The sequence below is a fragment of the Hemicordylus capensis genome, chromosome 1, assembly GCF_027244095.1.
Source record: "Hemicordylus capensis ecotype Gifberg chromosome 1, rHemCap1.1.pri, whole genome shotgun sequence".
In the NCBI taxonomy this organism is placed as follows: domain Eukaryota; kingdom Metazoa; phylum Chordata; class Lepidosauria; order Squamata; family Cordylidae; genus Hemicordylus; species Hemicordylus capensis.
In genome coordinates, this window is record NC_069657.1 from 352,582,417 (window position 1) to 352,595,383 (window position 12,967).

Genomic DNA, 12,967 nt, shown 5'->3' on the forward strand with positions numbered 1-12,967 from the left:
AACAGGAATTTGCAAACAGATATCAAAGTAGTTTTGCATACAGTTCAGCAGGGAAATATGCAAGAAGGCACTCAGACAGTCCCCCTTTATCACAAAGGAGACACCCAGCATGAGGAGAAGGTACTACCCCTCTTTTGTAATTTTCTTGGAGGACAGAGCTTAAAACCTTTAATTATCTGACAACTGCAGCTAAGACCTAGCTTTCAAGAAAACAAGCTCTATATATTCTAAATCACCAACAAAACTAGTTATGAAGGTAGAATGCCAGCAAGGGAGGGGGTGCTTCCCAGTGTATTGCATGGAGTGTTGCATGTATGACTATCTGCCTGAGGGTCTTGGTGCAAGGGTCTGAGGGTCTTGGTCTTCCTCAGACATCAGTCTGAGGAAGAGCTCTTGGTGCAAAGAGCTCCTGGTTCTCAGGGAACAAATTCATTCCCTCGAAGCAAGGTGGCTGACCTGGAGAAGCTCAGGAAGGCAGAGAGGTATGTGGATGAGATTCTCAGGGAGGTGATAGAGGCATCCCATTCCAGGTTGACAGCTCCTTTGCTGTCATGGAGAATGAAGGTCTCAGGAAAGAGGACATCAGTCTGAGGAAGAGGGGAATACTCCCTTAGAAGGGGCCCCTTCCTTGGGTGATGCGCTTATAGCCTCTCACAGAGGATACTCCTCCAGGGGTTGGGGACTTCCTAGTAGTGAGTGATTTAATAATTAGGGACATAGAGGGATGGGTTTGTGACCAGCGTGTAGACTACACAGTGATTTACCTGCCTGGTGTGAAGGTTGTGGATGTCATGATAGGTTGCTAGGCAGTACTAGGGAGGAGTCAGCTGCCGTGGTGCACATCAGCACCAACAATGTTGGAAAATGCAGCTGGGGGTCCTGGAAGTCAAATTTAGGCTGCTAGGTAGCATATTGAAGTCCAGGATCCCCAGGGTAGCATTCTCTGAAGTGCTACCAGTTTCACAAGCAGGGCCAGCAAGACAAGTGGAGCTGAGGGGTCTCAATGCATGGATCCTCCAAGAAGCCTCCAAGCCAAGATGGGCAAGCTGGAGTGCTTGGTTGATAATGAAAACATAGATATAGTGGGCATAACAGAAACCTAGTGGAATGGTGAGAACCAGTGGGACACTCTTATTCCTGGATACAAACTCTACAGAAAGGATGGTGGGGGGCAGATTGGGGTGGAGTAGCATTGTATGTTAAAGAAGGGATAGAATCCAACAAGCTAGAAAACCTAGGAGGACCGGAGTCCTCCACAGAATCATTATGGATGAGAATATGAGGACTTGACAAAACCAGGCCCGGTCCAGTTCAGCCATTGAACTGAGCTGAGATGATTCGCAGGGTGGCTCGGGTATACTTGTAACAGGTGATTCTTGAGGATTCTCCCTTACAAGTAAAGGGCATCCCTAATCCTAACAGTAAAGGCAGTGCAGGTGATGGGTGTAGCTAAAGAAAGCAGCCTCCATCAGCCTCTGTACCTTTAGAGAAGGTGGCGAAGTGGCAGAGAAGCAGCAGGGGGTGGCGGCAGGGGATCCTCTAAGACCCCCAACAGCCTCCCAAATGACAGCCCGGGCCAGCTGTGGTCCGGTTCCAGCTTCTGTGCACACAGAAGGAAGCTGGCGGGGGGGTGCTTGGAGGAGCCCCCACTACCACCCACTATTGCCTCTGCCACTTCTCTGCCGCCTCCGCCACAAGTCTTGCCTAACTAGCCTCTTGGAGTTCTTTGAGAGTGGCAACAGGCATGTGGATAGAAGTGTTCTGCTTGACATAGTATACTTGGACTTCCAAAAAGCTTTTGATAAAGTTGCTCACCAAAGGCTGTTGGGTAGACTTAGCAGTCACCGGATAAGGGGACAGGTTCATGTGTGGATTGGTAACTGGTTGAAGGACAGGAAATAGAGGTTAGGAATAAATGGACAGTTTTCACAATGGAGGGAAGCAGGGGGCACACTTAGGTAATTTGGGTGCCCAGACTGCCCAGCTGCAAGCCCCCCCCGTGCGAGGCCCCACAAAACCTCATTTGGGGGGGGCCTATCGCCGAACCTCTGTTGTTTGTTTGTTTGTTTGTTTGTTTGAATCATTACCATGACCATGGGGGGGCTGCGGGGGAGGAGAGGAGCAGTCCTTCTCCCCTCTCCCCCCTCCCCCAGCGGTGGCTGGAGCAATGCTGGGCCCATCCTTTCGGGCCAGCATCTTCCAACTGCGAGGCGCGCCTGTGCAGTTGAGAGAACATTGCAAGCGCATGATGTCATGGGCTTTTGATGATATTAACTGTGCAGGCATGCCTCACAGTTGGAAGAAGACACTGTCCCGAACAGATGGGCCCAGCGTCACTCCGACCCCTGCCATCGGGGGTTGGGGGAAGACCTGCTTCTTAAAAGTAGCCCCCCCCCCGCCCCCGCCAAACCGACTTGAACACCAGACTGCCAGACTGATCCGGAGGTCCGGAAAAGGACCTCCAAACCGGTTCATGCACATCCCTACCCATGAGCAGAGCCAGGACTGAAGCTTGGAACCCCATTCTGCAGCATGCCAGGTGCAAAGGGAGGGGGAAAGGACAGGTGGATTGACAGATGGCAGAAGTGATGAAGGCCACAATACAGCAAGCTGTTCCCCTTCAGTTTGCCTGTCTGTCTTCAGCTCCTTGCTCATCCACTCCCACCTCAGTACCAGGCAGCTGACAGAACAGCTATGGCCCCAACTCAGGACCGCATCCCTGACAGCATACAAAGTAGCTTACCATGTTGCTTGCCAACACCTTGCTTTATCCTGCCTGCTCACCCACCCTGACATGGCTGAATGTGATATAAAAGAAGTTATTCTAGCTGGATGCACACTTCTAGAACGTGCATTTCACGTCACATGTAGTTTGGCCCTAATAGAAGAAGTTAGCAGAGGCTCTAATTCAGACATTTTAAATGGGACTTACTCATGACTAACTTTAGGTGAATTAAGGCCTCATACTTCACACTTTTTAGGTGAATTAGGATCCATACAGTCCACTTTTCAATTTGTTTTGTTTTTATAGATATCTGTACCTCAGTAAAAAGGGGTAAAACCTTTCCTACATCTGGCTCTTTGCTTCCTGTCATCTGTCTCTTCCTCCATTATCACAGCCTTTTAAAAATGTTGCTCTGCAAGCTTGCATCCCTACTATATGCAATGTTCTGACTGGTACATTTGCTGCCACTGCTCCTTTCACCCCAGGGAGCCAGAATCTGGTAAGGAGCACCTGTCTAAATGAGTATTTGGATGTGATTGGGCGGAAGGCACCATACAGGGGAGATTGCTTGAAAGGGATTATTATAATTTTCCAGTTATAATATGCCTTCACTCCACCTTCAATAACAGCCTCAGTTCATTATGTATAAAATATATGGAGATATACATTTTAGGGAGAACGGGGGGAAATTTTATAAGCAATCCCCACTTCACAGAATTGCTACTTTCTTGGCCCCTTCACCAGTCACGCTGGGTGGAGAGGTACTCTCAAAATGTTGCTCCTCGCTGGATCTCCCCTTCCTCCTTCCTACCTAGCTAATAGCATCTTCTTCCACTCTGGATCCCACCTTCTCCTTTCACTGAACCAATGGGCTCAAATCAGGTTCTGAATGTTTGGACAATCATTCCAATCCGTGATCTGCCTGCCTCGCTATCTCTTGTTACTGAGTTTGCAGTAACTGTTCCACAGTAACTGTGGAACATAAGAGCAAGCAGTTCCAAATCCCATCAGCAAGCAGAGGTGCAGCTAGGTAATTTTGGAACCCGGACCTAAAGGCCTTTGGAGTCCCAAAGTGCTAACTAAGAGCTGTAATAACAATATGTACAACAAATGGAAACAATGGTTTTTTTCTATTTTCTTTCAAAACTTGGTACTGCGTACAGTATATGAGGGACATATGATAACTAGAAAATTACAGTATCCACATACAAAAAACAAGGCAGGATTTCAAAAACACAGGAGCTCTATTCACACATTATGTTCAACACTTGTAAATTAGTGTACAGTGTACACAGGCACAGCTGGTTACACAGGTACAGTTATTCACACGTTATGCTGAACACAGATACAGCCATATATATCCTACCTGTACCCTTCATCTGAGGGGCTGTACACAGGATGACTTTTAAAATGAATACTGATATAGTCAAACATACCTGTAAGCAAACATACCTGTACACTCCTAGAATATAATGTCTGAATAGGGCTAAAATATTCTCAAGGACTGCAGGTTAAACTAAAGGAAAACACATGTACAGAAACAGAGCGGGCTAAATCCAAATGCTACCCTCTTGCTAAAAAAAATGGATAGTGTATGTCTGCTTCTCTGTCTCTCCTTAGGGAGTAGATACAAAGACTAGTAATGCTGAAAGAGACTCCAAGGTTCTTCTCAGACACAGCTGACACTTCTCTCAGCACTTTTCCTTTTCAGAGTTAAGTGCTGGGATTCCTTCAGAATAAAGTAAAGTTGTGCTGTTGAGTCAGTGTCGACTCCTGGTGACCACAGGAGTAGAATACTGGAGGGGTTTACCATTGACATCTCCCACGCAGTATGAGATGATGCCTTTCAGCATCTTCCTATATTGCTGCTGCCCAATATAGATGTTTCCCATAGTCTGGGAAAAATACCAGTGGGGATTTGAACCAGCAACCTCTTGTTCAGAATACAAACTTCCCAAACCGTTTCTCTACCACCACACCTCAAGGTTCTATTGACTCTTTTCCTGACTGAAGCCACTCTGCAAGCCCAGTAGAATATTTTTAATACAGCACCTACTTAACAGTGTTGTGACATGATGCAGAAGTCACGCTATGGGTTAAAAAGTTAGAATTCATAGTGCTGATAGGTGAGAGCATAAGTTCTAGCACTTAAGCATGTTTTCAGGAATAATGCAACAGAAGATGGCTAATTTGCCCAGTGGTGGGCAAAGAAAGAGATGTGCTAGATGGCTGAATTGGAACATCAGAACACTGAAGAAGTTTATGCACCACTTTATCCCTATGGAAGGTAGCTAATACACTGGGAACCTCCATGACCAGGCTCTAATATCTATTTGGCATTTAAATCTACTGTGGGTTGCTACATGGATTATCTTAATTGCATGGATAATTGATATATTAACAGTGGATGTTTCTGAAGGCATCTTTTGGTGGTGTGGAAATTCTTCACACCATCTGGTTGATCCATATGTTGAGCGACAGTAGTGGGCTGGTCTATCCATCATCTTATTTCCATTTATGCATTGTGACTCCTCACTTCTGTAAAGTGTGGCTTGACATTTAAATCTTACTGTAGGGACATTCTCTTCACCAGCAACAGGTATCAGGGGCGTAATGATAGGGGGCAGGGGGGGCACATGCCCCAGGCGACACTTGGGAGGGGGCGCCAAAAAGTGCCCCTGCCAGTCCCCTACTTTTGGCAAAAAAAATATTTTTGTGTGATTTTTTTTTTTTTTTTTTTTGGTCATTACGGAGATCTCCGGTGGGCGGGAGCTCCCATTGGCTGCCGGAGAACACATGACCACCATGCTGGTTGTCTCAGTTCCTCCTTTCCTGCTTGCTGCACTCAGGAGGAGTGGAGCGGAGTAGCTTGCGAGAGCTGCTGCTCCTGCTGCTGCTGGGGACGTTCCTTGACTCTGTCTGCCTGCCGTTTGCCTACCACACTGCCCTCTGGCTGCATTTTATTCTTCTGTTCTGCATTAACAAAGTAAGTTTCATTGCTCAAATCTCTCTCTCTCCCCTGTGTGTGTTGTGTGTGAGAGAATGCCCCTACTCCCTTGCATAACGTCCTCCTTTTAGCTCTTCTGTGCTTTGCATAGCAGGCTTCACCCACCCCCCACCCCTAAACCGAGGGTAGCTGCCTGCAAGTGGAGCCAGTGGCGCTCTCCTGGCTTGCATTGTGTGAGTTTCTGGCTTGCATTGTGTTTCTGGCTTGCAATGTGTTTCTGGCTTGCATTGTGTGAGTCCCGGTGGGATTGCAAAAGGAAACTCACGCAATGCAAGCCAGGAGAGCGACTTGTGGCTCCACTTGCATTGCCCGAGTTTCCTTTTGCAATCCCACCTCTGCAAAAGGAAACTCATGCAATGCAAGTGGAGTCACAAGGCAATCTCCTGGCTTGCATGCATGAGTTTCCTTTTGCAGAGGTGGGATTGCAAAAGGAAACTAGTAGTACTAGTACACGAGATCTTTGCAGCTCTGCTAGTAATTACAACTTCTGGATCATCCCTTAGCATGGGGGGTGGGGTGGCAAATTTAATTTGGAACTCATTAATATAATTTTTGAATAATGTTCAGTCTGTCTGGACTAATGCTAGGTTTATTCTTTATAGCAGATTTTTATTAGCAACATACAGTCTACAACATTTTCAGCCTTGTTCATTTGGTGCATATTGTAGATGTTCTGTCTCCAAAACATAAGTACAGCATCTATATTTTTGAAGGGGGGGAAATCCCATTTAATACAGTGTGAACAAATTGGTCCAAAAAGTAGCAATGGGAAGTTTTTCTTTCTGCCCCTGTAGCTTTAATAAGATAGAGTGCACAAATATCACTTGATTAACAGCTGAGATATTAATTTCCCTTTTTGGTTGCTTGACTCACAGCGAGAATCATGTCAAGGCAGTGGAGAACCAATTAAATTGATTTTAATCTTTGTTAGGGAAGATAACATGCCTTTTTCTCTCCTTGTTTAAATAATTAAAGTTTCAGTAGGTATTATTTCTGGCTTTAAAGAAATTGGTATCTTAATGTAATGGAATCCTTCTAATTACATACTTAATAGTTTTTAAAAAGTTAATCACGGTTTTTCATTCAATGTGTATTTTGTTTTAAATATTAAACTTATATTTTCCTTTGAGAGAGTTTTAAAAATAAGAGGAAATTGGGAAGGCTTTTTTAAAACAAAGAAAAATCTCACCCCTACTTATTCATGATCTTTTTGATTTGCCTGTGTAATTTCAAGCAAGTCAGATATATGTTGGGGGGTATTTATTTATGTGTATTTATTTCAAGCAAGTCAGATGTAATTGCAAATAACATGCAGAAGATTCCAGGTTCAATCCCTACCTCCAGGTAGGGCTGGGAGAAACTCCTGCCTGAAACCTTGGAGAGCTGCTGCCAGTCAGTGTGGGCAATAGTGAGCTAGGTGGACCAATATCTGACTCTGTAGACAGCTTCCTATGTAATCAAACCATAACTTGCCCTTACGTTCAATCCAATTGGATACATTCACAGCTTACATCCAATAAACTGCTGAGTAAGCCCTCCAAACTAGGATCACACAGTGTGGTTTGCAATTCTGGTATATGAAGGGCCCAAACCTCAGTTTTGCTGTTCAGGTGCATAGGCAAACGGTGATTTAATTAAACCAGGAGGTTATTTATTAAGACTGTGTATGAGAGGGAAGCAGAAAGAGGAGGAGATCATGGCTCAAATAATGGTGGCTGAATGTGGCCATTGAGTTTCCCAGGAATACAACCAACGTAAAGTGTGCTACAAATAGACATTATTATAGAATTAATAAACATAGAATATCTATGATAGACTAGAATATATGTCTATTATAATTTAAGTCTCTATTATAATATAAGCATAAATCTTGAATAGACTAGAATATCTATGATGGAAAAGACTAGAATACCTGTCTTGTCTTTTCCATTTTGGGACACAAAACCTATTACTATGTTTAAAAGCATTTATTTTCTGGCCATGAGGACTGCAAACTTAGGCTGTTAGTATGCAAGACATTTCTTTAAAATATATATTTCTAAAGAGCCTTGTAGCCTCATGTTTCCTTTTTCCTGTCCCAGTATACTTGCACGGATGCAGCCCACAACCCACATTTGACTATGGCTGTGACACATTTCCATATTTCCAGGGGCAGCCGGGGGGAAGGAGAGTGGGGGGGGGGGGGCGCAATTTCAGTGCTTGCCCCGGGCGCCGTTTTCCCTAGTTACGCCTCTGACAGGTATAGAAACAGTTGGCGCTGGTGTGGACACTCACATGATCAGGAGTATCCATGTACTACACCATGGTAGAATTTACAGACAAGGTATTGGTGAGTCCTGTACAAATGGCCTCCCACAGGTAATTCATGAACCAACCAGCTCAGACAGTACAAATGGGGCATGGAGAGTTTCCCCATGGAAGCAGCCTCCTTTTTGGATAAATCAACATGCCCAATGAGGCACTTAGTTTAGAAGGAATCAAACAGAATAAATTATGATTTGTAGATTGAATCAGGGATAACTCCAAGGGGTAGCAGGTGCCCCCCCCCCACACAGATGCAAATATTTCCCATTCCGCCTGGAACTTTACAGCAAAGTGTTAAACCATACACTTATAATATATTATGGCCCTATAGCTTGAGTTAATTTTTTTAAAGACCTCAATTGTTCAACGAAGCTTCATTCATTCACTCCTCTACCCCAGAACAAGCAGCTAGGGATGTGCATGAATTGCAATTTGCAGAGCAATTAAAAACACAGCCCTGGCACCTTTAAAATGGAGGAGAGCAGGTGCATACCTGCTCCTCTACCACTCGCCGCTACTTCCTGTATTGGCAGTGCTCCCCACCCCAACTATCACCACACACTGACAGTGCTCTCCCCAGCTGCTCTCACACAATACTGGCATACACATGGCCACCGTGTGTGCATGGCGGTCATTTGCATGGTCAGCATGGTCGCTGACCATGCAAATGGCCACTGTGCATGTGCAGGGGCCATGTGCATGTTGGTGTCACATAAGAGCAGCTGGGGAGAGCGCCATCAGTGTATGGTGATAGCTGGGGGGGGCACCGTTGATACAGGAAGTGGTGGTGAGTGGCAGAGGAGCAGGTATGTACCTGCTCTCCTCCATTTTAAAAGTGTCAGTGATGTGTTTCAAATCATGATGCTAATCGCGATTTGTGTACATCCTTACAAGCAGCAAAAGCCAGTGCAGTCAGGTAGTCAGGATACTCATTAATTACCTTAATTATATTAATTAGCTTTCCTCTATAAATAATGTAATGTTTAGGAAAATCCTCACTCCCCTAATAACATTCTTTACTCCTCCAAACTAATTGTTCCCTCCTCCAAACTAGTTGTTCCCATGCAAACGAGTTGCCCCTCGTTTGCATGTGAAGAAATATTCAAACGCTAATACTTTTAATTACATATTGTTCTCTAACCTTCTGTGTGACTGAAGTTTCCCCCTTTCCCCTTAGAAATGGTGAGTATGTCTATTGAATATTTTATATCTATAGGGGATCCATTTTCTTTAAGGAAAATGGGTACAAAACTCTTTAGCTATATAATCTCATTAGAACATACATAAGAACAGGTATAGAAACAGTTGGTGCTGGTGTGGACACTCACATGATCTGCTGGATCAGGCACCATCTAGTCCAGCATTCTGTTTCACAAAGTGGCCCACCAGATGCCTCTGGGGAGCCCACAGGCAAGAGGTATGTGCATGCCCTCTCTCCTGCTGTTGCTCCCCTGCAACTGGTATGGAGAGACACCATTCCTCTGAGCCTGAAGATTGTCCACAGCCATCAGACTAGTAGCCATTGATATGTTTCTTCTTAGTTTCTTTTTTAGACTGTGAGCCCTTTGGGAACAGGCAGCCATTTAATTAATTAATGAATGTATTAATGTATTAATTTTGCTTTGGGAACTTTGATTGGAAAATGGTATATAAATATGTGATGTATTCGTATTGATAGACCTGTCCTCCATGAATCTGTCTAAGCCCCTTTTAAAGCCGTCCAAGCTGGTGGCCATCACCACATCCCATGGCAAGGAATTCCGAAGATTAATTATGCGCTCTGTGAAAAAGTACTTCCGCTTGTCAGTCCTAAATTTCCCAACCTTCAGTTTCATGGGGTGACCCCTGGTTCTAGTGTTGTGTGTGAGAGAGAAAGATTTCTCTCTGTCTACCCTCTACACTCCATGCAGAATTTTATACACTTCGATCATGTATCCCCTTAGTCTCCTCTTTTCCAAGGTAAAGATCCCCAGATGTTGTAGGCTAGCCTCATATGGAAGGTGCTACCCTGAGGGTCCTGGATTTCAGTATGCTACATAGCAGCCTAAACTTTGCTTTCAGGACTCATTCGCATATACTCTCTAGGCTTTAGAAGCAATAGTGGGAGAGTGAGCAGATATAAAGCAACAAACAGGACAAAGTTTAAGAAACCTGTTGCTATTAAGCCAGCCTTCAGCTAAAAGTTCTATGGTACCTTAAATTCTAACTAAAGTTTGGCATGTACTTGCACAGCAGGAACTTACCTCACTGGTAACCTTTCGTACAAGGTTTCCTTTCAAAATGTTCTAGTTCAGCTTAAGTGCCTCAAGGCTAATGTGAAACCTGATTTCATGGATCAGTATTCAGAAGTAGTTCCCACTGAGTTCAATGAGGTTCACTGCAAAGTAAGTGTGAATAGGACTTTAGGCTACCATTCCATAATCAGCTTCACATGTAATGCAGCAAGTAAGCTTGCTGTGAGCCACTTGAGGCCTAGGAACATGTGTGCACCTGACCTCCAGTGTCTAGACGAACCCACCAATGTAAGCATATCCCCCCCCCCCCACTCGTGGTTCCAAACCCAACATCTGTCACCTAGATTTGAAGTAGGTTACAGACCGAGGCATGGCTATAATTTAGGGATGTGCAAAACATTTTGATGTCAAAACGTGTTGAAATGGACCCTTTCGAGTGTTTCAAGCTCAAAACAAAATGCCCTTTTTAAAAGGGGCCTGTTTTGAGCTTGGAACAAAACAACCCTGTTTTGATTTGAAATATTTCAATGTTTTGAGCGCCATTTTGGAGGCTTTTTTCCCCCTTGCTGATTGATTTTCTGGCACTAGCTTCCAATTCGCTTGTGACCCTATGGGGGTTTGGTGGAAAGGTTAAAAAGTTGTTTAAAAATTGCTCACTTGCCCATTTATTTTGTGAGTTGGATGGTAGGTAGCACCCATCATGCCCTACCGCCCAACCCACTTTGGTGTCCCTAGAAGCTACCCATGGGGAACAATGGGGTGTTTCGAGTGTCCCCATTGTTCCCTATGGCCAAAACACTAGAAACATTTTGAGGTTTGTTCCATATTTATATGTAAGCTGGGGGATGCACATGTGCAAGTGTATGCATGTATGATATTAGTTGCACAGAAGTAAAGGAAAGGGCATGCTGATAATGTTTTCCTTTTTCACCTTATACTTCTTTGTTGCAAAGATATGGGTGGGGAGAAAAGGCACCCATCTTCCCTTTTGTCCCAGGGCCCACTCCAGCCTTGCTATGTCTCTCACTACAGATGTTGGGTTCAGAACCACAAATAGGGTGGAATATTTGGTTTTTTGTTTATTATATTTGTATAACGCCCCGAAACGTCCATCTCTGGGTGGATAAAACAAAATAAAACAGAAGTTAAAACCTTAAAACAATTTAAAACTACAAGTCGAGTTAAAAAGCTTGGGTTAATATGCCGACATGGGCAGGTTTGCATGACATGTCAGCATGCTCTAGACACCAGAAGTCAGGGGCGCATGCATTCTCGGGATCGGGTGGCTTGTGGAAACATTACTTGAAGCATAATGTATGAAGCCCTAGGTATACTTGCAAACAAGTTTAAGGGGAGAGCTTACCGAGCACCCAGACACTCCCACAGTTTCTCATTGTCGTTTTTTTCCTGGGATCTGACAGGGATGTCACATAGGCAGAAGACTCCTGGCATGATTTTCACCGTGCCACCTGCTGGCTAGCTCTTGCTTTCCATGATTAAACCACCACATTCCAAACTAGTTTTTCTTGGCAAATGTGAGTTAATCATGGAAAGCAAGAGCCGGCCAGCAGGTAGTGCAGTGGACATCATGTAAGGAGCCTGTTGCCCATGCAATGTCCCCATCGGATCCTGGAGGAAAAGTCAATGAGAATCTGTGGGAGCATCTGGATTATTTGTAAGCTCTCATCTTATATTCACAAGTCCTTTTCAAAGTGATTTTAAATGACATTTGGAAACGTTCAAAGTCTTTTTGCAAACTTCAAAAAGAAAATAGTTGATTCCCAGATGAAGAATTAGTAATGTTTAATATTTTTACAAAGTATGTGCTGTTAGCTTAGTAATTCTTTAAACAACCCTGTGAGGTAGGCCATATAGTTATTATTCCCATATTGATGGGCTCAGATGGGCTGCTGAGGATGAGAAAGACTGGGCTGCCTAAGGTCACTCAGGGAGAGCCGAATTACATAATACACCTATTACATGACTGAGACCTGCCTGCTTGGTTTTTCTAAGGTAAATCGCATGCATCTGGACTGGGACCACAGCAAAATAAAAGTTACCTCCCCCACTATGGTCCAAGTCCAGCTCACCTCCCCTCCCCAACCATTTTTTTTAACATTAGAAAGCATACAGCTCTAAATCCCGCAAAAGGCTTGGCCCTGTTTGCATTCATGGCTGAACTGAGACGTAAACAGGGACTTTCCAGCTCATGCTTTCAAACATACAGCCGAACACCAGCTCACGTCAAATGTGAGAAATGTTAGCAAGCATGAAGCTTACGCTGAAGACTCTCTTTAGTCCTAGTATTTTACCGGAGGAAACATTCCTGATCGCCCAGTATGGAAAGAGCAGCCCTCTAGCATACGTGCTCCACATCATGGTCTAGTGTGGATATGCAGGTGCTAAAATTCTGATAGGGCAGGCAGGCAGCAGTGGCAAAGTTCAGCCCTCTGATTCAGAGACAGAGCCATTCAAAGAGGAAGTGGGTAATTAACCCAAGGGGTTTTCCACAGAAGCATACTTTTGCTTGTCCTACACCTTTTCATTTGGTGATTTTCTTCACACATTGCTAGAACTTCATGCCACTGAAACCTACAGGAAATAATTCAGGTGAAAAATCCCAAGCCACATCCTGCATCACACATGTTCTACCCACCTCGCTCAGCAACAGACCTGAGTACCACCCTCCCTTGTCTA

At 44.4% G+C, this 12,967-nt stretch overlaps 1 long non-coding RNA gene across 1 annotated transcript in view; it reads right to left on the bottom strand.

Annotated features, from left to right (window-relative positions):
• LOC128342128 (uncharacterized) overlaps positions 1–12,967 on the bottom strand; it is a 59,101-nt gene that overhangs the window by 18,485 nt on the left and 27,649 nt on the right. Inside the window, exon 6 of the long non-coding RNA XR_008314785.1 lies at positions 10,280–10,413. This is a non-coding gene — a long non-coding RNA (uncharacterized LOC128342128). The remainder of the gene's footprint in view (positions 1–10,279; positions 10,414–12,967) is intronic.